Source organism: Pongo abelii, chromosome 5 (genome assembly GCF_028885655.2).
Source record: "Pongo abelii isolate AG06213 chromosome 5, NHGRI_mPonAbe1-v2.0_pri, whole genome shotgun sequence".
Lineage (NCBI taxonomy): Eukaryota > Metazoa > Chordata > Mammalia > Primates > Hominidae > Pongo > Pongo abelii.
Window position 1 is genome coordinate 169,541,115 of NC_071990.2, and position 25,476 is coordinate 169,566,590.

Sequence of the window (25,476 nt, forward strand, 5' to 3'; positions counted from 1 at the left end):
CAGCATCTCTTTAATGTTTAATTTTATGTGTTCACGGGGCCAGGCCATGGTGTCCTGTTGCCTGGTCAAGCCCCGGCTAGGTGTCGCTGTGAAGGTGTTTTTTAGATGAGATTGACATTGAAGTCAGTCTACTTGGAATAAAGCAGAGGACCGTCCATAGTGTGGATGAGCCTCATTCAGTCTGTTGAAGGCCTTAAGAGGGAAAGTCCACAGTCCTCCGGAGTGGAAGGAATTCTGTCTCCAGGCCACCTTCAGACTCCAGACTGCAATATCAGCTCCTGCTGGAACTGCCAGCCTGCCCACCTGCCTTACAAATTTCAGACTTGCCGGTCCCATGATTCCATAAAATAAGCCCTTAAGGTCCACCTCTCTCTGTGTGTCTTGCTCTTTATGTACAAACACACCCATATCCACGCCCTCTCTACTCTGTTCCTCTGGAGAACCTTGACAAACAGCTCAGATGGATGGTGTACAGTGAGTCTACTTCCCTCTTTGGCCTTTAATTTGCTCATCTATAGAATAGGGATAATATTACCTATCCCTGGCAGAGGAGACGGGCTCCCTGGCCCTGGCTTTGGGGAGCATCATATGAGAAGCAGAGATCAGGCCCCAATGAGAGGATGAAGAGCCCGAGGCCCTGTAACCAGCACAAGGTCACGCTGCTGGTTGGGAGACGACGCCAGCTCTCTAGCACTGGTGAGCAAATGCCTGCAGGGACTAAGCTACCTGGGGAAGACATAAATGCACTTTGTAATAAAACTTTCCCTAAAAGTTATGATTTTCAATGTTCAATTCCCCAGAACAAATGAATGGTTCTGTTGCTTTATTTAAAGCAAGGCGCAGTGGCCCCCGGGGCTGTCTCCAGAAGTCCTGATGGCTGCTCTCCCCTGTCCCTCACCTCCACCAGGCATGACACACTTCATCCTGCTGTTTTCAGTCCCTGCAAACATCTCTCAGGAAAACAAGCTGCATTGCACTTGAGGTAATGAATCAGGGCACAGTGACCTGGCAGGAAAGGCCCAGAGTAATTGTGGGCATATTCAAGCAAGCATATAGCATCCAAGACAAAGCAAGCAAGCACATAGCACCCAAGACAAAGCAAGAAAGCACATAGCATTCAAGACAAAGGCTTCTCGAGGTGGTGTTATTTGTTTGCAAGATGCTTGTCTGGGGCACCTTCGGGGTTGATCAGACCCTGAAGGTGAACATGTGAGAGCCTGACTTCAGCTTGTCAAATACAGACAAGGCAATTGAAGGTGGCTGAAGTGTGCTGGGTCCCGTCTCCCCAGCTGGCTCTGGGCTGGCCATCCCATTGCACACCTGAACTGTGGTAGACGAGCTCCTGTTTGTCCTGCTCAGCTGTCCTGGGAGCCCAGGACAGAGGTGGGCTGGACTGATGTTTTCCGAAGAGCTATTTCCCAACCAAATGGTGGGACAGCAATGGCCAGTTGCCAGTACATGGCTGGCATCCACAGATCAGCTTCGAATCAGTCTGAGTCCATACAGGAATCCATCATGACAGACGTTTTTGCACCGCAAGGATCATGGAGAGCAGACATAGACTCCGTGGCTGGGACAGAGCAACAGAGAACGCTGTCACCTGAGCACAGGAATCGCCTGTCCAGTTCATCTCACCGTTCACTAAGAACATTGCACTCCTGACCCAGGAGTGATTTATAAATAACAGGAGAGCCTGCTACGAACGCACATTCCTAGGTCTCCCGTTCAAGAGATCAGAGGTGGGTCTGGAATCTTCACTTTCCACCAGGGCTTCCGGTGGTAATGGTGCTGGTTGTCTGCAAAATCACCTCCAAAGACAGAAGCCTTAACCCTGTCTCCTATGGATGCACCTCTTCCGGTTCAGGAGGATGCAGTTAACACAGCGTCATGGAGTGTGAGGTTGGGAAGGGTCCTTGGAACATACCCAGGATGGTTTACTTCAAATGTGGGGAGAAGAGACCACAGAGTCCTGTGTTCAAGTACAATTTTCCCTGCAGTATAAATAAATAAAACTCACAAAAGCACTTTGAAAGTGGTGGTTGGCAGGTTGGTGAAGGAAAGACAGAGAAGAGCAGGGATGGGGCCATGCCTCCCACACTCCCTGGCAGTCGAGAGGGGCTCCCTGGCTCCAGCTTTGGGGAGCACCACCTGAGAAGCAGTGATCAGGCCCCAATGACAGGATGAAGAGCCTGAGGCTCCGTAACCAGCACAATGTTACACTGCTGGTTGGGAGGCGATGCCAGCTCTCTAGCAGTGGTGAGCCAGTGCCCGCAGGGACAAAACTAGCCTGATACACCACCCCGAGAGGGCCTCCCACCAGAGGGAGAGCACGCGCCAGCCCACCACTACATGGGAGATTCCCCTCCATTTCTGAAATGGATCCAAGCCGTCACTATAACGGGCAGATATTTGGGCAGAACTTCAAAACCAACACAATCAGAAAGTAACCATTTTTCCCTTCCTGAATGAGCTCCTCCCTCTGAGCTTCCTGTGTCTTTCGTCCACTCTCCTCGAGCCGGGATCCACAGAAGCCTCCTGGAAGAAGTGTTGTGTAGAAGTGAAGAGCATGGTTTAGAATCAGAACACGGGTTTTGAAGCTTAGCTGCACTGCTTATTGGCTCTATAAGCACTGTCAAGTCACCCAGCTTCACTGGACAGCAGCTTCCTCAGCTACAGAAAGGAATGAATAAAACCATGTTCATGGTATCCGTGTTTGGACACACTCCACAGATATCCGCCAAGTGCCTGCCATACGCCACGTAGCAATCATAGACACTTCATCAGCATTATCTTTCCTGCTGCCCCCTCCTTCCCCTGCAGCGTCCCTGGATCTTACCAGCCTCCGCCTTGCTGTCCACTCATTCCCTTGTTCTCCATTGTCCCTGCTGCCTCAATCATTCAGTTCCTGGTTATCCATTTTTATGCCAAAGGATAGCTCTGTCCCTGGCTTCAAGACACTCCATTTTCATCACACCTCCTCAATCATTATGCATTTTCAAGTGGCTCCTCATTACCTAGTGGTTAAAAACCAGCTTTCCAACCAGGCATTCAAGAATATCCATGATCTGATTCTACCTTATAGACCAGCGTCACCTCCCTTCCTCCCCAACACCACTAAGCACTAGCTCCTCCTCCTCCCTCCCGCCTGAGTCCGGGGAATCCCAGTGCCACGCCTCTGCTCAGGCTGACCCCTCTCCCAGAAACGCCCTCCCTGCCTTGTATCCAAATACCTTACCTCCTGAAATCAGCTCAGGTTGCATCTCCTGCATCCTCACTGATACCCTCTGGCCTGACTCCTTCATATGTGTATCCTTGAGACCTCATAAGCCGTATTTCACAACAGTGAGGCCTCCAAACCAATGGGCCAGTACTCAAATTAACATTCAGCTCCTCCGAGTCCATCCATGTCATCAAAAATGGCAGAATCTCCTCTTTTAAGGCTGAGTAACATGCCATCGTGTGTGTGTGTGTGTGTGTGTGTGTGTGTCTGTGTGTGACAATTTATTTTGGTAAGTGAAATATATAGGAAGTGAAGAAAATATAAACAAAAACACAGGAAGAAAAATGCCACCTGACCCCACTTATATGTGAAATGCAAAGAAGCTGAAGACACAGAAGCAGAGAGAAGGTGGGGACCAGAGCTTGGAGGTGGGAGATGGGGAGATGTTGGTGAAAAGGCACAGAGCTGCAGCTGCGTGGAGACCTACTGCGCAGCACCAGGCCTGCCGCTGATGACAGCGTCCATGCGCTCACCATGGTAATCCTTCCACAATGTGTCACATCAGCACATCATACACTTTAAATACATGCAGTGTTATTTGTCAATTATACCTCAGTAAAGCTAAAACATTTTTTATTTAATTTTAAAAATTAAGTTCCTATATTTATTAGCAGCTCTCAAAGAGCATTAAAGGGAATCCAGTTCATAGCTACAAACCTTCTAAACAATTCCTATTTCTCTCCTTCCCAATTCCCTTTCCTCCTGGAGTCCCCAGACCCTGCCACTCTCTGAACTCACTCTCAACTCTGTCCCGGGTCACCCCCGAGATTTCCCATACAGGGGTCTCTTCCTCCTTTCTGCCTCACACCTCTCCCCTGAGCCTGCACCAGATCCCCCAAGACAGCTGGAAGATCCCAAACCTCCACGATCCCTCTTGGGGTCTCACTCCACTGGAATGAAGCTGGGAGCTCCCTGGAAACTGTATTTTTTTCTGTCATCTCATGAGAAGCCCCCATGGTGAATTTCTAGTAAATAATATGCTTCGTCTCATTACAAATTTATTGTCTGTAACGTTCCCTTGTGACAGTGGATCCCACCCTGTCCTACGGTAACTGAATGGCCTCTTGCATAAGCCTTTTCTTCCCAAACACGCTGTGAGCTCCTGAGAGGAGCAGGATGAGTCTTGTTTCCTGGGAGGCCCCGTCACCGCCCACACCACACATCCGAGGCCATGGTGGAGTCCGACGGAGCCGAGCAGAAGGAAGTGGTGCCTGCTGGAGCCGGAAGGGACGCACACCTCGTCTTTACCACACCACGCAAGCCTACAACACTGCACGTTAAATCACATCGCGGCAAGACATGAGTTATTTCCAGATCACAAAAGAATGCCGGTGCAATTGAATAGTAACTAGAATAGGCTGTGTGATTTCCTTCACCACCAAATTCTCAGACTGTCATTAAACACATAGGACACAATACAATTCAGCGTGAATTCAGACATCTGTGAAAAATCCTTCGTGGGAGTGGGAGTGACTGGGATCCCGTATGTCGGGTGCACAGTATGTGCCTACACGTACAGCTGGAGCCCAGAATTTTAAAATAGCAACGTGAACATCTGGTGTAGGAATTGTGGCTTCTCCTGGATGAGCAGCCTTTAAATGCCATGCTCTGTTGGGTGCTTTCTGGGGCCAGAAATCTTGCAAATCAGGGTTTTTTCCAAGGTTCCCATTGAGTTACATGTCACAGGCCCAGTCAGCAGAAATTTATTGACCAATTAATGTTGCAGGAATATTTATAACTGCTGAACTCCTCAAGTCAGGCATTTCCCCATGATTACTATTTTAAAGTATAATCTTTTCAACATTCTTTTAAGGGAGGCTGACATTATGCAATTAAATATAACGTGACATGGTGCAATGCTGTTATTTTGTGGGAAAAGTTTTAAAAATGCTATAAAGGGAAAACATTCCAATTTGGTACGGGATTGCAGCAGATTCTGATAACAGTGTCTATCCTATGTTCCAAAGGCAAACCAGCGCATCTTACTCAGAGTTTTTTGAGGGCAATAAGCAAGACTGTCAAAATAATTTTGTAAAAAGTGAATCTGCACAGGAGGCACCAGAATCCCACTCAATAAACACCAAGAAAAGTCTTGCTGGCTTCGTTCATGCTGGGATTGGCTGTGCTTTGCAAGCAGCATGACAGAAGTTAGGGCAAGTGAGTCCACGAATGCATCCTGGTCTCTGTGTGGACAGCAAAGTGTGTCTCCTAGAAAGTGCTCTTCAGCTTGGATCCCCACGCACCTGGGGAAGGAGCTGGTGATTTCCTCAGGGCGGATAGTGATGGGCATCATGATTCAGAGCCTTGACAATCAATGTTGAATAAAATAGGTCCAAGGATTAAGCCCCAGGACAAGCCAGAAATCTTCAGAGTCGACATTCCCCTATCAGATATAACTGTTCAGCCAGCTCTGAGTTCAGGTGTGTGAATTATTTCTAGCCTACATTTCTCCATCTTGTCCTCAGGGAGACTGAGGGCCTGGCTGGAGTTAAGAGGCAGTGCAGCTCCCACACCTCCCAAGCCTGTTCGCACAGGAAATGAGGTCACCTTGGCACGGCTGTTTGTCTTAAGTGAGCCAATGCTTGTTCCTTTCTTTTCTAGAATTTTCCAAAACATCTTTTTTACATCTAAACTAAAATTGTCCACAGATAGACAGTGTTCACTCATCTGTGGTCTCCATGCAATCTTATTCCCATCTCGAAGGCCACGCCATCTGTCTGTCCATCTCTTTTGTTCTGCTGACTTCTCTCATTCCTCAAGATTCCACAGGGATTACCTCCAAGGGCTTGGCCATCTCATTTCTGAGATCTTTTAGATCTTCTGGGTCTGACAGCTTATACTTCCTTACAGACAGCAGATGTCACCTATTATTTTCTATTTGAGATTTCAGTTCTCTCAAGTTTGCTCTGTCCTTTCTGTTTGAAGATCATTTTTACATAAAGGAGATGGAAAAGAAAGTAGAAATTGAGTCATTCCAGCTTCTTCTCTGTCTGTTAACATCATACCATCTGCCCCCTGCTTCTTGCATTAAACAAAACAAAGCAACACAGAGTCTCAGACGATTCTAGACAAAAGCAATGTGGCCCTAGAAGTGGATAAGAAGAATACAGCCAAAGGTTTTATGAGTTCCTAAAGGCAGAAGACAGGCTAGGGTGCTGGCTTGGACTCCCTGCAGACCCCAGACACAAGGGAGCCTGTCTCACTCTCCAGCTCTCTCCACGTGCCTGCAACAGCTGCTGTGTTCTCACTAGATGGGAAGGAAAGAGCAGGAGACCCAGGAATGACCCTGGAGGACATGGCAGGACCCAGCCCAACTCCTTCACCTTCTCCACCGTGAAATGGAAGCTGCAAACTGCTGAAAGGGCAGGAAACTCTCCTCAGCCCCAGATCCCAAGCACAGACCTGTGCATCCTAGTGAGGGGAAAGCATCCACCCTCTGCCTCTGAGCATTCAATGCAGAAGCTCTGGAAGGGATGACTGGTGAGCTCACAGGTTACATACAATGGAATTATAAAAATATGCTCGATGAGTCCAAAAGAAGGCAGAAAAAGACAAAAAAAGAGCAAAGGACAAATAGGACACTGCCACAACAATGATCACACAAAACATAAATGGTCTGAATATTCCAATTAAAAGGCAGAGATCATCGGAGCAGATTAAAAACACAAGACCCACCCATACACCTCCTGTCAGAAACCTACTTTAGAAGACAGCTGGGCAGTGCCCTGGACAGTTAGATGCTATCTTTACATAGAACACAGCATACTATTCTAGGCATTCACCCAGGAAGGATGAAAACATATGTTCATGCAAGTCCTGCATATGAACATCTAAAAGCAGATTTATTCACAATAAAAACAAAAACTGAAAACAATGCCAATGTCCATCCACTGGGAGTGGAAAAACAAATTGCAGTCTCTCTACTGTGGAGTGCTACTCTGTAGTAAAAAGCAGCAGCTACTCTTGCACATGGTAGCACGGGTGCTCTCAGTGGCAGTGTGCCAGGACACCAGACACAAAAGAATACACGCTACATGATTCCATTTTCTTTTTTTTCTTTTCTTTTTTTTAAATTAATTAATTAATTAATTATTATACTTTAGGTTTTAGGGTACATGTGCACAATGTGCAGGTTAGTTACATATGTATACATGTGCCATGCTGGTGCGCTGGACCCACTAACTCGTCATCTAGCATTAGGTATACCTCCCAATGCTATCCCTCCCCCCTCCCCCCACCCCACAACAGTCCCCAGAGTGTGATGTTCTCCTTCCTGTGTCCATGTGTTCTCATTGTTCAATTCCCACCTATGAGTGAGAATATGCAGTGTTTGGTTTTTTGCTCTTGCTGTAGTTTACTGAGAATGATGATTTCCAATTTCATCCATGTCTCTACAAAGGACATGAACTCATCATTTTTTATGGCTGCATAGTATTCCATGGTGTATATGTGCCACATTTTCTTAATCCAGTCTATCATTTTTGGACATTTGGGTTGGTTCCAAGTCTTTGCTATCGTGAATAATGCCGCAATAAACATACGTGTGCATGTGTCTTTATAGCAGCATGATTTATAATCCTTTGGGTATATACCCAGTAATGGGATGGCTGGGTCAAATGGAATTTCTAGTTCTAGATCCCTGAGGAATCGCCACACTGACTTCCACAATGGTTGAACTAGTTTACAGTCCCACCAACAGTGTAAAAGTGTTCCTATTTCTCCACATCCTCTCCAGCACCTGTTGTTTCCTGACTTTTTAATGATTGCCATTCTAACTGGTTTGAGATGGTATCTCATTGTTGTTTTGATTTGCATTTCTCTGATGGCCAGTGATGGTGAGCATTTTTTCATGTGTGTTTTGGCTGCACAAATGTCTTCTTTTGAGAAGTGTCTGTTCATGTCCTTCGCCCACTTGTTGATGGGGTTGTTTGTTTTTTTCTTGTAAATTTGTTGGAGTTCATTGTAGATTCTGGATATTAGCCCTTTGTCAGATGAGTAGGTTGCGAAAATTTTCTCCCATTTTGTAGGTTGCCTGTTCATGCTGATGGTAGTTTCTTTTGCTGTGCAGAAGCTCTTTAGTTTAATTAGATCCCATTTGTCAATTTTGGCTTTTGTTGCCATTGCTTTTGGTGTTCTAGACATGAAGTCCTTGCCTATGCCTATGTCCTGAATGGTAATGCCTAGGTTTTCTTCTAGGGTTCTTATGGTTTTAGGTCTAACGTTTAAGTCTTTAATCCATCTTGAATTGATTTTTGCATAAGGTGTAAGGAAGGGATCCAGTTTCAGCTTTCTACATATGGCTAGCCAGTTTTCCCAGCACCATTTACTAAATAGGGAATCCTTTCCCCATTGCTTGTTTTTCTCAGGTTTGTCAAAGATCAGATAGTTGTAGATATGCAGCGTTATTTCTGAGGGCTCTGTTCTATTCCATTGATCTATATCTCTGTTTTGGTACCAGTACCATGCTGTTTTGGTTACTGTAGCCTTGTAGTATAGTTTGAAGTACATGATTCCATTTTCATGCCCTTCTGAAAAAGACAAAACCACAGAGGCAGAACTCAGATCAGTGTTTGTCAGGGGCTGGAAGCAGGGAGATGTTGATCCAATGCAAAGGGCCTGAGGAAACTTTGTTAAGGGTGGAATATTCTATCCTGGTTACCTAAGTACACACCACACTCATCAAATTATATACTAGAAAAGTGTGCATTGTACTGTGTGCAAATGATACCTCAATATGCAAAAATACTTAGGTCATTGTTTTGAAAACTTAGTGGGATTTACCTTTTGCTATCTTGCTGGTGTTCATGAAACACTGTTAATTGACTGACTATAAGGTAGTCATTTGAGGGCACTGGTTCTCTTAGACTAGGACACTGTGCATGTTCTGCTTGTACCTTCCCATGCGAATTCATCTTTCTGCAGAGAGTTAGCCAGTGAGCTTTTGTCTGTGGCTGTTACTACTAAAAGAAAAACCAGGAGCTGAGCTAGAGCACTCAGAAGCATCCTCTTGAAATGAAATCTGGGAACAAGAAACAGTCGTGAATCATTTGGCCTGTTTTCACATGCCATTGCTTTCAGTGGGAAGTTAAGCTTGAATTTGCAAGATCAAAGTCCTTTTCATCCTGCTGGTCCACCTGGAAGCTCTGGTTGCTAAGAGAGACCCAGACCCAGGAATCTGGAGCTGTGGAAGCAAACTATCAATCTACTGAGCTGGTCCCAAAAGCGCCCCGCATGCCCGGCCCCTTGGCTCTCACTCGGATGCATCCTTTTGCCCTCTGTCATCCTTCCTGCACGTGACACAGCGACAAAGAAAACAGTAATTTAAAGAGAACTAGAAGGACCTTTGAGGAATGGAGAAGCATCTGTCTTACACACATAAGCTGTTTGAAAATCAAACCTGCCACCAGGCTTGCGCGTTCTTGGAGAGAGAGACAATGTGGAAATGGCATCAGAGTTTCTGCCTCATGGATAAGCAGAGGTCTCGTGAAGAAAGGCCAGTGCCTGCCACTTTCAGATAAAAAGGAAGGTACTGCCGAAATACACTGTGGTTGTAGAGGTAATTTCTGGAGTGAGAAACCTTTTTAAAGCACTTGATATTCCTTATTTACCTCTTTAACCTGAAGAGTTTTCTTTTAACTAATCTCTTTTGTGAGCTTTTCTGTGGCTCTTACCTTTTTCATGGAGCACCCGTCACCTCCACATCCGGTCTACCTCATTTCCCAATCTTATTTTCTAGGATGAAAAAAAAAGTCTCAGATAGACCAAAGGAGTGCTAGATTCCACTTCAGTCTTTATCTGAACTGAAAAATCCATGTTTTCAAAATCAACCTAATATTGTAAACCAAGCACTTATCACTAATTCTACCTAATTTTCTCCCCCACTCCAAGGGAAAAAGGGAAAGTGAGACCTGTAAACTGCCTTTGCCTGTGAAAGAACCTCTTCTAAGTCCTTCGGTGCATGCAGAACTCAGACAGTGGACGCAGCCAGCAGCTGGACCTCTTAATCCACAGGCGTTGCCTCACAATAGCTTGCTGCCGAGCCGTTTCTGTACTGCCCAAAGCCGGGCAGCCATGGCAACCATAGGAGCCGCAGGTGCTCTGACGGTGGCCCATGTTAGGCAGAGGCACCGCCACAGTCCCCTCCCCCGGGAGCGTCAGGAGGCAGAAGCAACCAGCACGCCTGAGCCCAGAACCCGCATTCTGGGTGTGAAGTGTCTCCACCCTGCGCAGAGGGAAGGCGCCACCGCAAGTGCAGCCTGCATGTCACGTGGGGTCTGTTTTTCAGTAAAAAGTAGGTTTGCAACGTGAGATGGTGAAGGAAGTGATTTCTTACCTGTGTGGCTGCAGGTAAGTTAGTGAATCTCTCTGAGCTCAGCTTCCTCATCTGGACAGCAGGACCCCTTCCTTGATCTTGAGAGCTTGTGAAGATTCTCTAGAATGAAGCAGAGTCCCTGTAGGATGGGTAAAGTGCAGGGCAAAACCCAGTCAATTCCTATTGTGAGCTCTCCTATGAGAGCCTGTCTTGGTGTAGCAGATTGAAGCACAGATTTGGGGTTCGACAGACCTGGCTATAGGCCCGCTCTGTCATTCATTACGCACGTGCTCTTGGGGAAGCAAAGTAACTTTCTCATGCCTCGTTTTCTCCCCTCAGGAAAGAAGAACATTGACACCTGTCGTCCTGGGTTGTTGGGAGGACTAAGTGACTTGGGAAGGAGGCAGGAAAGTGCTGGGTAGAGAAAGGTGGGTCCCTGGCTAGAGCTCCACCCTCCGGCCTGTGTCCACAGAGCTAGGTGAGGACAGGCACTCCTGCCTTCATACCCAAATGTTGCATTTCCCAAAACCACCATGTCCTACCACGCCCCCATCCTGTGCCTATAAAAACCCCAAGACCCAAGCGGCAAGACCGCAAGAGGAGAACGTGAGCGGAAGAACACACAGGCAGCTGGACGGCCAGAGGAGCACATTGATTCAAGAGCCCGTGGCAGGCACTGAGACCCTGGCACGCCGGCAGGCTCTGAGATCCTGGCACGCCGGCAGGCACTGAGACCCTGGCACGCGGCGGGCACTGAGACCCTGGCACGCGGCGGGCACTGAGACCCTGGCACGCGGCAGGCACTGAGACCCTGGCACGCGGCGGGCACTGAGACACTGGCACGCGGCAGGCACTGAGACACTGGCACGCCGGCAGGCACTGAGACCCTGGCACGCGGCAGGCACTGAGATCCTGGCACGCCGGCAGGCACTGAGACCCTGGCACGCCGGCAGGCACTGAGACCCTGGCACGCGGCAGGCACTGAGACACTGGCACGCGGCAGGCACTGAGACACTGGCACGCCGGCAGGCACTGAGACACTGGCACGCCGGCAGGCACTGAGACACTGGCACGCCGGCAGGCACTGAGACCCTGGCACGCGGCAGGCACTGAGACGCTGGCACGCGGCAGGCACTGAGACGCTGGCACGCGGCAGGCACTGAGACCCTGGCACGCGGCAGGCACTGAGACGCTGGCACGCGGCAGGCACTGAGACCCTGGCACGCGGCAGGCACTGAGACGCTGGCACGCGGCAGGCACTGAGACCCTGGCACGCGGCAGGCACTGAGACGCTGGCACGCCGGCAGGCACTGAGACCCTGGCACGCGGCAGGCACTGAGACCCTGGCACGCGGCAGGCACTGAGACCCTGGCACGCGGCAGGCACTGAGACACTGGCACGCGGCAGGCACTGAGACCCTGGCACGCGGCAGGCACTGAGACCCTGGCACGCGGCAGGCACTGAGACCCTGGCACGCGGCAGGCACTGAGACCCTGGCACGCGGCAGGCACTGAGACACTGGCACGTGGCAGGCACTGAGACCCTGGCACGCGGCAGGCTATTCCTGCGCAACCACGCGGAGTTTGGCCAGGGTGGTGGGGTAAGAGGCCGGCTGCTCAGCGGCCTGACTCCAGGGGAAAACCTTCCCACTCCATCTCCCTTCTGGCTCCCCCATCTGCTGAGAGCTACCTTCACTCAATCAAACCTTGCACCCATTCTCCAAGCCCAGGTGTGATCCGATTCTTCCAGTACACCAAGGCAAGAGCCCGGTATACAGAAGTCCTGTGTCCTTGTAACAAGGTAGAGGGTCTAACTGAGCTGGTTAACACAAGCCGCCTAGAGACGGCAAAACTGAAAGAGCACACAGTAACACATGCCCACTGGGGCTTCAGGAGCTGTCGACATCCACCGTAGCCACTGTGGTGGGGTCAGAGCCCCACAACCTACCCATCTGTATGCACCGCCAGAGGTCTGGGCAGCGGGGCACTGAAGAAGTGAGCCACTCCGGCTCTCACACGCCCTGCGAGGGGACAAGGACTCCGGCTCTCACACGCCCTGTGAGGGGACAAGGACTCCGGCTCTCACACGCCCTGCGAGGGGACAAGGACTCCGGCTCTCACACGCCCTGCGAGGGGACAAGGACTTTGGCTCTCACAGGCCCTGCGAGGGGACAAGGAAACCTTTCCTGTTTTATGAGGATAATAATGAAAGCAAAGCTGTAGCGTGGCATCTACCAAAGCATAGAGCTCAGTAAATACTTGCTGCGATTGTAGGATGGCCGGGAGGTCTTCTGCCCACAAAACCGCAATATTATGTGACCAATACCGTGTGACAGGCCTAATCTCTCAAGGAAGATGAGAGAACGCAGTCATCTGACTACTGAGCTATTCTCCACTGACAGAGAGGCCGTTTATTCAGTAGACCTGAAAGACAGAAAAACAATCAGAAAAGTTGAAGTAGAATTGGAAAAACAATATTGTGGATCAAGTAAGCTGAACATTCTACATCTTTACAACTAGAAATGCTGAATGAAAAGCATCAATCATCTTTTCAAATATATAGCTTAGCTCACAAGCAAGTAAAATCCACAGAGGCCAGGAATAAAGGGACCAAACGCCAGAGAGGGAGTCTGGGCTGCCGCAGCCCCGCAGGAGAGGCGGAAACATCAGGAACTTGGTCTCTAAGTATCCACGTGACATTAGGTCCCTAGGGAGTTGGAAATTAAATCTGAAACCCTAACAGAAAGATGGGGCCCTCCTCAGTAGAAGAGCAAACACAGATGGCAAGCAAGCTTATCCCACTTTCCGTGGGCTCCAAAATGGGGAAAAAAAGTGTTCCCTTAAAATTCATTATTGCAGGCCTGTTCTCATCTGGGGTTGGGGTTCAGATTTTTATTATTTGATATAATAACCAACCACCACACTTATTGAGACTAAGTTATTTTTTATTGGAAAAAAATCAGCTAATAATGTAAAAAAAAAAAATAGAGGGAATTAGAAAGTCCATCGTCCATGAAATTATTGATTCAGGCGAGGATTATCAACTGCTGATACAATCATCAGATTTATGATTTAAGGAACAAGTACTCTATGGAGTGCCAAACTAACACAGCACACATTGCTCTCTAGTCAAAAGAGAGATGGGGAGGGAGATTAAGAAAGCCTAACCCCAGGCAGATGCAGTGGCTCACGCCTGTAATCCCAGCACTTTGGGAGGCCCAGGCGGGTGGATCACGAGGTCAGGAGTTCAAGACCAGCCTGGCCAAGATGGTGAAACCCCGTCTCTACTAAAAATACAAAAATGAGTCAGGCACAATGGCAGGCACCCGTAATCCCAGCTACTCAGGAGGCCGAGGCAGGAGAATCACTTGAACCCGGGAGATGGAGGTTTCAGTGAGCCGAGATCGCACCACTGCATTCTAGCCTGGGCAACAGAACAAGACTCCATCTCAAATAAAAAAAAAGAAAGAAAGAAAAAGAAAAAAGAAAACCAGACCCCAAACATGGAAAAGGCTGCATGTCCTTTCAAAGAAGTACTGAGCCACACTATCATGCCCGCCTCAGGATTATCTGATTCTCTAGGGCTGTACGTCTTTGTTGACTCACAGTTTACTATTGATTAGGATATTTAGCAACTCTGTAAGGGCAGGTGTTAAGCTGTAGAAAATTGATTCCATGCAAATGATTCTTTTCTTATACAAACGAGCCCATGTCTGATAGAGGTGCAAATGTTGTCACTCTGATGAAAAAGATAACCCCACGTTTACAGTTTTATCATCGTATAAAACATTAACCTTTCTTGTAGCTAATTTAGAAATCTTATCATAACATTATTTCTTTCAGGGGCTATAAATACTTCTGTATTTCCTGTAATTCTTTGAACCAAAATTGCCATGCTCCTTGTTCCCCAAGTCATGGGTTAAATAAGTCTTTGTCATGTGCTCACTTCCTATTTGTAAGAATCATCTTTTTGGCTTTTGAAAAATTATATTTGACAAAGCATAATTTTACATTGGAAACATCAGACAATTGTCATCTTAATTACGTTAAGTCATTCTTAGCATCGCATAGTATGTGTCTCCTGATTCGATGCATATGAAACTCACATCACCCTGATGTATTCAAGCAAATATTCTTAACTTCAATCTATCAAGGTGTTAAAAGTGACAGCCAGGTGTGGTGGCTCATGCCTGTAACCCCAGCACTTTGGGAGGCTGAAGCTTGTGGATCATGAGGTCAGGAGATCAAGACCATCCTGACCAACATGGTGAAACCCCGCCTCCACCAAAAATACAAAAATTAGCTGGGTGTGGTGTCATGTGCCTATAGTCTCAGCTACGCAGGGGGGCTGAAGCAGGGGATTCACTTGAACCCAAGAGGCAGAGGCTGCAGTGAGCTAAGATTGTGCCACTGCACTCCAGCCTGGCGACAGAGTGAGACTCTGTCTCAAAAAAAAAAAAAAAAAAGGGGACTGTGATAGATTAATAAATATTTAAGGATGTAATGATCAGATGCAGTTTGCGGCTCTGGGTCAGGTCCCAGTTTAGAAAAGCCAGCTGTAAATAACATTTCAGGACAATTGGAAAAATTTGAAATGGACAGTGTATAGATAAATTAAAATGTAATTACATGAAAAGGTGGAGATAATTAATGAAGAAACATTGATGACAAAATACTATTACAATAGAATGTCAATTTAGTAAAAAAATGAATGAATATTAAAAATATGGATAGAGAAAGGAAGAAAGAAAAACACCTAGAATACGTACACTATGGTGTTAACAATGGTGACCTCAACATTTTTATTTTTTTCTGTTTTCTACTTTCTAAATACACATTTACTGTTTTGCAATAATAAATGCTTTTAAAATAACAAACTAAAGCAAAAAATGATACTATTTGGGTAGCTGAAATAGCTTTAAGCTGAAAATTTTATAAAAGCAATCTAATGATGTATTGTAACTCTAGGTCTCAGGTCAAAAACAATTGCAAAATTTTCTAGGTAGACACATGCTCACAAAATTTGCAGTTTTTCTGCAGATACATTCTCAATAACAATGGATTTAATTCAAAATAATACAAATGTGAGAGTAAAAAAAAATGACGACATTTCAAAAAATTTAAGAAAGCATTTCCCAGGTAAAGAAGTCCTTACAGCTTGGGAAACCCTTCGTTTTGGGATACTGAGACTGCAAAGTAAATGGACACCTTGTCCACACACACACCTCAGAGACACTGCAGGTTCAGCTCCACATGACCCTAATGAAGCAGCTGTCACAATAAAGCAAGTCACACAAATGGTTTTGGTTTTTCAGTGCGTTTACAAGTTATGTTTACACTATAATGCAGTAAATGAGGGTGCAATTGCATTGTGTCTAAAAAAACAGTGTACCTGCCTTAATTTAAAAATATCTGATTGCTAAAAATGCTAATGATCACCTGAGCTTTCAGCAAGTTGAAATCTTTTTTACTGGTAAAGGGTGTTTACCAGCCTGGATGTTGATGCCTGCTGACTGATCACAGTGGTGGTTGCTGAAGGCTGGGATGGCTGTGGCAGTATCTTCAAATAAGACAATGATGAAGTTTTCTGCATCAGTGGAATCTTCCTTTCAGGAAGGACTTCTCTATAGCATGTGATGCTTTTTGATAGAATTTTACCCGCAGTAGAACTTATTTCAAAATTGGAGTAAATCCTCTCAAATCCAGCCCCTGCTATATTAACTAAGTTTATGGAATATTAGAAATCCTTCATGCCTGTAATTCTAGCACTTTGGGAGGCTGAGGCAGGAGAATTGCCTGAGCTCAGGAGTTCAAGACCAGCCTGGGCAACACAGTGAAACCCCATCTCTACTAAAATACAAAAAATAGCAGGGTATCGTGGCTTGCACCTGTAGTCCCAGCTACTCGGGAGGCTGAGGCAGGAGAATTGCTTGAACCCGGCAGGCAGAGGTTGCAGTGAGCTGAGATTGCACCACTGCACTCCAGCCTGGGTGACAGAGTGAGACTCCGTCAAAAAACAAAACAAAACAAAACAATAACTTTGTTTTCATTTCAACAGTGTTCACAGCATCTTCACCAGGATAGATTTCATCTCCAGAAAACACTTTCTTTACTCACCTGAAAGAAGCCACTCCTCATCCGTTCAAGTTTTATCCTGAGATTGCAGCAGTCCAGTCACATTTCAGGCTCCACTTCTAATTTTAGTTCTCTTGCTTTTTCCTCCTCATCTACAATTACTTCCTCCCCTGAAATCATCAACCTGTCAGAGTCACCCATGAGAGTTGGAATCAGCTTCTTCCAAAGTCCTGTCGTTGTTGATATTTTTGCTCCTCTCATGAATCATGAATGTTCTTAATGGCACCTAGAATAGTGAATCTTTTCAAGAAGGTTTTTAATTGACTTTGCCCAGATCCATCAGAGGAATTATTTTCTATGGTATCTTCAACCTTACAAAATGTATTTTTTAAATAATAAGACTTGAAAGCTAAAATGGCTCCCTGATCCATGGGGTGCAGAATAGATGTGCTAGCAGGCATGAAAACAACATTAATCTCTTTGTACATCTCCATCAGAGCTCTTGGATGACCAGGTGCATTGTCAATGAGCAGTAATATTTTGAAAGAAGTCTTTTTTTTAAGCAGTAGATATCAACATTGGCTTAAAATATTCAGTAAACCTGATGTGTAAACCTGTAAATATTCAGTAAACCTGTAAACAGATGTGCTGCCATCCAGGCTTTGTTGTTGCATTTCTGGAGCTCAGGTAGGGTGGATTTAGCATCATTTTTAAGGGCCCTAGGAATTTTGGAATTGTCAATGAGCTTTGACATCAACTTAAAGTCACCAGCTGCATTAGCCGTTAACAAGAGAGTCAGTCTGTCCTTTGAGGATTTGAAGCCAAGCATTGCCTTCTTCTCTCTAATTATGAAAGGCCCAGACAGCATCTCTTCCAATAGAAGCCTGTTTCATCTTCGTTGAAAATCTGTTTAGTGTAGTGATCGTCGTCAATGGTCTTAGCTAGATCTTCTGGAGAATTTGCTGCAGCTTCTCCATCAGCTGCTTCACCTTGCACTTTTATTTTATGGAGATGGCTTCATTTCTTAAACCTCACAAATCAACCTCTGCTAGCTTCAGACTTTTCTTCTGCATCCTTCTCACCTCTCTCAGCCTTCACAGAATTGAAGAGTTAGGACCTTGCTCTGGCTTAGGCTTTGGCCAAAGGAAATGTTTGGCTGGTTTGATCTTCTATCCCAGACCACTCAAACTTTCTCTGTATCAGCAATAATGCTCTATCTTTTCATGTGTCCACTAGAGTAACACTTTTAAAGTCTTTCAAGAGCTTTTCTTTCACATTCACAAATGTAATTGGCTAATTGTTTGAAGCAAGAGGCCTAGTTTTCAGCCTACCTCTGCTGTTGACAGCCTTTCACACTAAGCTTAATCATTTCTAGCTTTTGTTTTAAAGTGAGAGATGTGCAAGTCTTTCTTTCACATGAACACTTTGAGGCCACTGTGGGATCATGAACTGGAGTGATTTCAATCCTGTTGTGTCTCAGGGAATAGGAGGCCTGCCTGAGTACAGGAAGAGAGACGATAGAATAGTCAGCCAGAGGAGCCTTGAGAACACACATTTATTGTAGACCTCAAACTATGAGAATCCTAGAAGAAAGCCTCAGAAACATGATTCTGGACATAGACCTTGGGAAAGAATTTCTGACTAAGTCCTCAAAACAGTTGCAATAAAAGCAAAAATTGACATGTGGGACCTAATTAAACTAAAGAGCTTCTTCACGCAAAAGAAACTATCACACAGTAAACAACCTACACAATGGGAGAAAATATTCACAAACTCTGCATTTGACAAAGGTCCAATATACAGAATCTATAGGGAACTTAAACAATTGAACAAGCAAAAAAAACAAACAAACAAAAAAACAAACAAAAAAAAACAAACCATTAAAAAATGGGCAAAAGACACAAATGGATACTTCTCAAAAGAAGACACATGAGGAGCCAATGAACACATGAAAAAATGCCAAACATCACTAATCATCAGAGAAATGCAAATCAAAACCGCAATGAGATACCATCTCACACCAGTCAGAACAACTATTATTAAAAAGTCAAAAATAAAAATAAAAAAAAAAACAGATGTTAGCAAGGCTGCTGAGAAAAGGGAGCAATTATACACTGTGAGTGGGAATGTAAATTAGTTCAGCCACCGTGGAAAGCAGTTTGGACATTTCTCAAAGAACTGAAAACAGAAATACCATTCATCCAGCAATCCCGTTACTGGGTAGACATCCAAAAGAAAACAAATTATTCTACCAAAAGACATGCAGTCACACGTTCATCGTAGCACTATTCACAACAGCAAACACATGCAATCAACCTAAGGTGCCCATCACCAGTGAACTGAATAAAGAAAATGTGGTACATACCCACCATTGAATACCATGCAGCCATAACAAAGAATAAAATCATGGCCTTTGCAGAAACATAGACGCAGGGGGAGACCATCATCCTAAGCAAATTAATGCAGGAAGAGAAAACCAAATACTGCATGTTCTCACTTATAACTGGGAGCTAAACATTGGGAGCTCATGAGATACAGATGGGAACAATAGACACTGGGGACACTAGAGGGAGGAGGGCAGAGGGGCAAGAGTGAGAAACTAACTGTTGTGTGCTACGCTCAGCACCTGGGTGACAGGATCATTTGTATGCCAAACCTCAGCATTACACGATATACCCCGGCAACAAACCTGCACGTGTATCCTAGGAACCTAAAATAAAAGCTGAAAAAAAAAAACCCCACACATTTATGATTAAGTTCCCTGTCTTATATGGGTGTGGCTCATGGCATCTTCCAAAAATTACAATACTAACATCAAAGACACTGATCACAGATCATAATCACAGGTATAACAATGAAAAAGTTAGAAATATTCCAAGAATTACTAAAAATGTACACAGAGATGCAAAGGGAGCACATGCTATTGGAAAAATGGCATCAATAGACTTGCTCAGTGCACGGTTGCCATTTAAAAAACCCACAATATCTGCAAAGGGCAATAAAGTGAAGTACCATAAAGCAAGGTGTGCCTGAACCACATGCTGTGGGCAGAACAGAAAAAAACAAAAACAAAGAAATAAAAGATTATCTTGGAAAGGGGAAAAAAAAACCAAAACGATACTTTTTTACAGTCAGTATGTTTGTCCACACAGAAATTTTAAAATACTTTTATTAGAATTATTAAAAGACTTCAGCGAGATATTTGGAAAAAAATTAATAAGCAACAAAACAATTTAGGGATATCCTGTTCCAGAAAATATGGGGTGAGAGGAACCAAATTTACTGTCTTATTTGCAAAAACCAACATGTGGATAAAAAGATACAAAATATTTAAAACAGCAGCTTCCACAGGTGGGCACAGGCCATAAAGACAATGATCCCTGAGAGCCGGAAGCAGGTGAGGAAAGCCCTCACTTCCTCCGGCTTCCTGACCGGAGAGCTTTACAGCATTCAGTGCAGCAAGGGAGCGTCCGAGTGGATCTCTGCAGGTTCCTGAGTGAAAGGATACAGAGGGGAGAGAACAAGGCGGCTGGAATTCAAGGAGAGAGCGAGCACCCCAGAGGAGGGAGTGGCACCTTCACAGAACCCCAGAGACAGCGAAGGGTCCCCTGCACACGTTCAGCAGCATCCTGATCATGTGAAGGGACTGCACAAGGCCAGGAAAGAATCCTGTGAAAAGAAGAGGGGGGCCAGGCACGGTGGCTCATGCCTATAATCCCAGCGCTCTGGGAGGCCGAGGCAGGTGGATCACCTGAGGTTGGGAGTTTGAGAACAGCCTGACCAACATGGAGAAACTGCGTCTCTACTAAAAATCTAAAATTAGTTGGGCATGGTGGTGCATGCCTGTGATCCCAGCTACTCGGGAGGCTGAGACAGGAAAATTGCTTGAACCCGGGAGGTGGAGGTTGTGGTGAGCTGATATTGCATCATTGCACTCCAGCCTAGGCAACAAGAGTGAAACTCCAACTCAAAAAAAAAAAAAAAAAAAAAAATAGAAGAGAGGGAAAGAGGGAAGAGGGGCTGTGCTCACAGAGAGGCTGGAACAGTGCCTGAGAGAGCACCTCACATTCCACAGGACACTGGACGGAGCACTCAGAAGGGCCTTGGCTCTGTCACAGGGAAGAATTTGCCCTAAACTAAACATGGCTGTGGACCTGCCTGACAAATGTTGAAAAGCAAAACGGAAAGGATCGAACTGTTTCCAAGTAACATAACTATGCGCCAGGAAAAAAGCTCAAGAATATTTTTAGGAATGTAAAAATATCCAGCACCCAGTAAGCTAAAATTCGCAATGTCTGGGATCCAATCAGAGATTACCAGGCATGTAAAAGTCATGTACAAAAGCAGGAAAATACAACCCCCAGTGAGGTGAAAAATCAGTCTGTCTAAGGGGACTTAACACTGACATGGGTGCCAGAACGACAGGCAAGGGCCCTAACCAGTGACTGTAATCCACATATGCAGAAATCTAAGGGGAGACGTGTAGGATATAAGAAGGAAAACCTAATTCAAACGTCTAGAGACTAGACTAGGAACGTTAGGTTCCTAGGGTACAGTGGGTTAGACAAAAAATGCATGGATGGAATACATAGACAACGGAATTAATAGAAAATTGTTAGTGAACTGACAGATACAGCAATAGCAACTATCCAAAATGAAACATACTGAGGAAAACATAATTTTAAAAAATAGTGTCAGGGAGCTACAGGACGTCTTCAAGCAAGTTAACGTACACGTAATTGGAATCCATGAAGACGAGAAGAGAGAAGGGTACAGAAGAGATATTTGAGGATACAAAGGTTAAAAGTCTTCAAATTTGATTTTTAAAACTACATACTCACAGTTCTGAGAAACTCAATCACTCCCAGCACAAGAGATATGAGTAACACTACACCAGAATAACATTATAATAAATTGCCCAAAACCAGTGATAAAGAATGGATCTTAAAAGCAGCCAGAGAACAAACACTGAATTTTTGTTATGCATTACATGCAGAGGAACAAAAATAAGAATGACAGCAGATTTCTCTTTGGAAAGAATGCAAGCAAGAAGACAGTTGAGCAATGTCTTGAAGGTACGAAACGGAAAAGAAAACGCCCCTGCCATCCTAGAATTCTATACCCAGGGAAAAGAGCTTTCAAAACCAAAGGCAGAATAAAGACTTCTTCAGAAATACCAAAGTTGAAAGAATTCATTATCAGGATAACTGTGTTATAAGAAATGCTAAAAGGAAGTCCTTTAGGTAGATTGAAATTGACACCAGATGGTATCAATAAAGAATGAAACATACTGGAATTTGTGACTACATTTTTAATATACATTTTGTAAATATATATAAATATATATTTATGTAATATAATACAAATATATATTTAATATATAAATATATAAAATAATTTCCTTATTTTAAAATTTCTTTAAAACATAAATGAGTGTTTAACGAGAAATACAGCACAGTATAATAGGGTTTATAATTTCTATGTAAAACAGTAAAACATATGACAGCAACAGCATGAAAACTGGGAGGGAAGAAATGGAAGTATACTACTGTAAGGTTTATAAATTATCCAGGAAGTGGTAGCATAACAGGAAAGCAGGCTGTGATATGATGTGTACAATTAACCCTAAAGCAATCACTAGAATTGGAAAAAAAATAGTTATAGCTAATAATTCCACAAAAATTAAATAAAATGAAAAGTACACAATTTATTTAAAACAAGGCAAAAAATAGGAAAAGGTAACAATAAACAAATGAGATAACATGAAACAAATAGTAAGATGATAGAACTAAAGCTAACAATATTAATAATCACATTAGGCCAGGTGTGGTGGCTCACACCTGTAATCCCAGCACTTTGGGAGGCCAAAGCGGGTGGTTCACCTGAGGTCAGGAGTTCGAGACCAGACTGGCCAACATGGTAAAACCCTGTCTCTACTAAAAATACAAAAATTAGCTGGGCGTGGTGGCACACACCTGTAATCTCAGCTACTTGGGAGGCTAAAGTACATGTAAATAGAGGATAGGAAAAAATAAAGATCAGATCAAAACAATAAGATGTAAAGCAGAAAAACAATAATCAAATCTCTTGAACCTGGGAGGTGGAGGTTGCAGTGAGCCGAGATTGTGCCACTGTACTCCGGCCTGCGCGATGGGAGCGAGACTCCATCTAAAAAAAAAAAAAAAATTACATTACATGTAAATACTGTAATCACTCAATTAGAAGACAAATATGGGGTCAGGCACAGTGGCTCAGGCCTGTAATCCCAGCACTTTGGGAGGCCAAGGCGGGTGGATCACGTGAGGTTAGGAGTTTGAGACCAGCCAACATGGTGAAACTTTGTCTCTATTGAAAATACAAAAAAAAAAATTAGCTGGGCATGGTGGTGGGTACCTGTAATCCTAGCTACTTGGGAGGCTGAGGCAGGAGAATTACTTGAACCTGGGAGGGGAAGGTTGCAGTGAGCTGAGATCACTGCACTCCAGCCTGGGCAACAGAGCAAGAGTCTGTCTCCAAAACAAAATAATGACAGAAAGCATTATGAACTGAATGAAAATGAAAACATACATATCAAAACTTATGAGATGTTGCTGAAGCAGAAAGTAAGGAGAAATTTCTAGCCCTATACACATATTAAAAAAGAAGAAAGGCCTCTAATCAATAATTTTGGCTTTCACCTTAGTAAACTGGAAAAACGATGTGTAAATTAAGGTACATGTAAACAGACGATAGGAAAAAATAAAGACCAGATCAAAACAATAAGATGTAAAGCAGAAAAACAATAATCAAAGGAACTAAAAGATGGTTCTTTGGAATAATCAATAAAATTGAAAAATTCTAGCCAGATTGATCAGAAAAAAGAGAGAAGGTTTAACCCGCCAATATCATAACTGACAAGTGACATTGCTACTGATGCTACAGATACTGAAAGAATAATAAGGGGTTATATGAATGAATTTGTGCTAATAAATTCTAAAATGTAGATTACATGGCAAATTTTTTGGAAGATACAAATTCCCAAGGCTCACTCAAGAAATACAGGTAAATCGAATACTTTTATATTGATTAGAGAAATTGAATTTGTAGTTAAAAACCTTCCACAAAGGAAACTCCAATAGCTTCACTGGTGAATTCTCCCAATATTTAAGGAAGAAGTAATATCAGGCATACACAAACTCCTAAAGAAAATTGAAGGAGTGAGAATTTTTGCTGATGCATTCTCTTAGGCCAGCATTACCTTGATACTAAAACCAGACAAAGCCTTGACAAGGAAATGAAACAAAAATATAGATTGTTCACGTGACAGAGACTGGTAACACAAAAACGTCTTTCAGCAGGAAAAAAATGTGTGACTATGTTGTAGTATATTCTACATTTGAGAACTTTGCAGTGTTGCGATGAGTGAACTTAAGTACATAAAGCTACATAACATAGCATTGAGCTGAAAAAGTAAGTTTTGGAACTATATATACAGTGTAATTTCTACAAAGTTTGCAAAATACACAGAATAATGCTACATTGTTTATGCAATCATACACATGTAATACAAGAATATAAATACACCAATGGATGGTAAACATCAATTTACAGGGAAGTGGAAAGAGGAATGGTCTTGGGATGAAAGCCACCTAGAATGAGTGCTTCAACTGAATATGTGATGTTTTCTTTATTTTTTAAAAGATATAAAGCAAATATGGCTAACTGGTAAAATTTGATAAAGCTGAATGATGTGTAGACAGTTTTTCTTTGTATTGTTTTCTACAAGCTTAAAATATCTCATAATAAAATAATCATTGCTTGAAAAAGCAAACTGGCGAAAGCGTTCCACATAGAGGGATGTTGGGCCTTTAGAACCACTGGCCCAAGCTGGGGGTGCTGTTGCGTGGAGCAATGGGACTGCCTGTCAGGGGCTCCTGGGTCAGCTCCCTGATGGGCATTTGCCTTTAAGGATCCTCCCTTGGGCTGAGCTAGATTTTCCAAGGCTTTCCCAGGTCACACCTTACACAGGAAAACGAAAGAGAAGAACAGCACAGCTCCACAAAGTGAGGTTGATGCTCTGGAGTTTCTATTGCAGAGACAGGTTGGGAATCACAGAAGCTGATCCACAGACCTGTCGGAAAGTCTCTCTTCGTCAGAAAGTGAGCTTGAAGGGGGACCAACCTGGGGAGAGGCAAAATCCCCCTGGTGCTCTCACCATTCTCACCTCATGGAAAACTGCTTTTCTTTTTCTTTCAGCACTTTTCAAGGCCGAGCTGCATCAAAATACAAGCAGATGACTTCGTTAATAAGTCTCTCAACCAGCTGTCTTCATCAACGTTACCTCTACCACCGGGGAAAACAGAGGGACTTAAATAAACCTCCTAGAAAAAAACAGGATGGCAAAATGATTTCCTCTGTTCCCAATAAGATAAAAATTAAAAATAACAAAAATCACACCTTTTCTTTTTTCTGCCTGGCAGAAAACATAGATTTCAGATTGGCCTAATTTCAGTGAGTGAGATTCCTGTCTACTGCGTCAGCCTTTCCTCCCTGTCGCCAGAACTGCAAATAAATACCTTGCAAAGTTGTTTCTTTTCTTGTTTTATTACTGTTTTTTTAAATAAACAGTATGATTGGAGACATCAGGCAGAGCCTCACCAGACACACCCCAGGATGAGGCCAGAGCCACGTGCCTGAACCCCACTCCACATCTGGCCAAATCCCACGGGAACGTTGACAGGGACATGGTTCCCTAAGGGAAGACTCAGCAGGCTGTAAGTTGGAACAGCTGTACAGATATCTGAGATGATTTCATCTAAACTTCTTCTGGC

At 44.2% G+C, this 25,476-nt stretch overlaps 1 long non-coding RNA gene across 1 annotated transcript; it reads left to right on the forward strand.

The window, feature by feature from the left end:
* Positions 1-10,363: 10,363 nt before the first annotated feature.
* Positions 10,364-25,226, forward strand: LOC129060148 (uncharacterized). The gene is made up of 3 exons (XR_008526597.2): positions 10,364-10,627; positions 10,932-11,020; positions 24,902-25,226. It is a non-coding gene; the product is annotated as an uncharacterized LOC129060148 (long non-coding RNA).
* Positions 25,227-25,476: the final 250 nt, after the last annotated feature.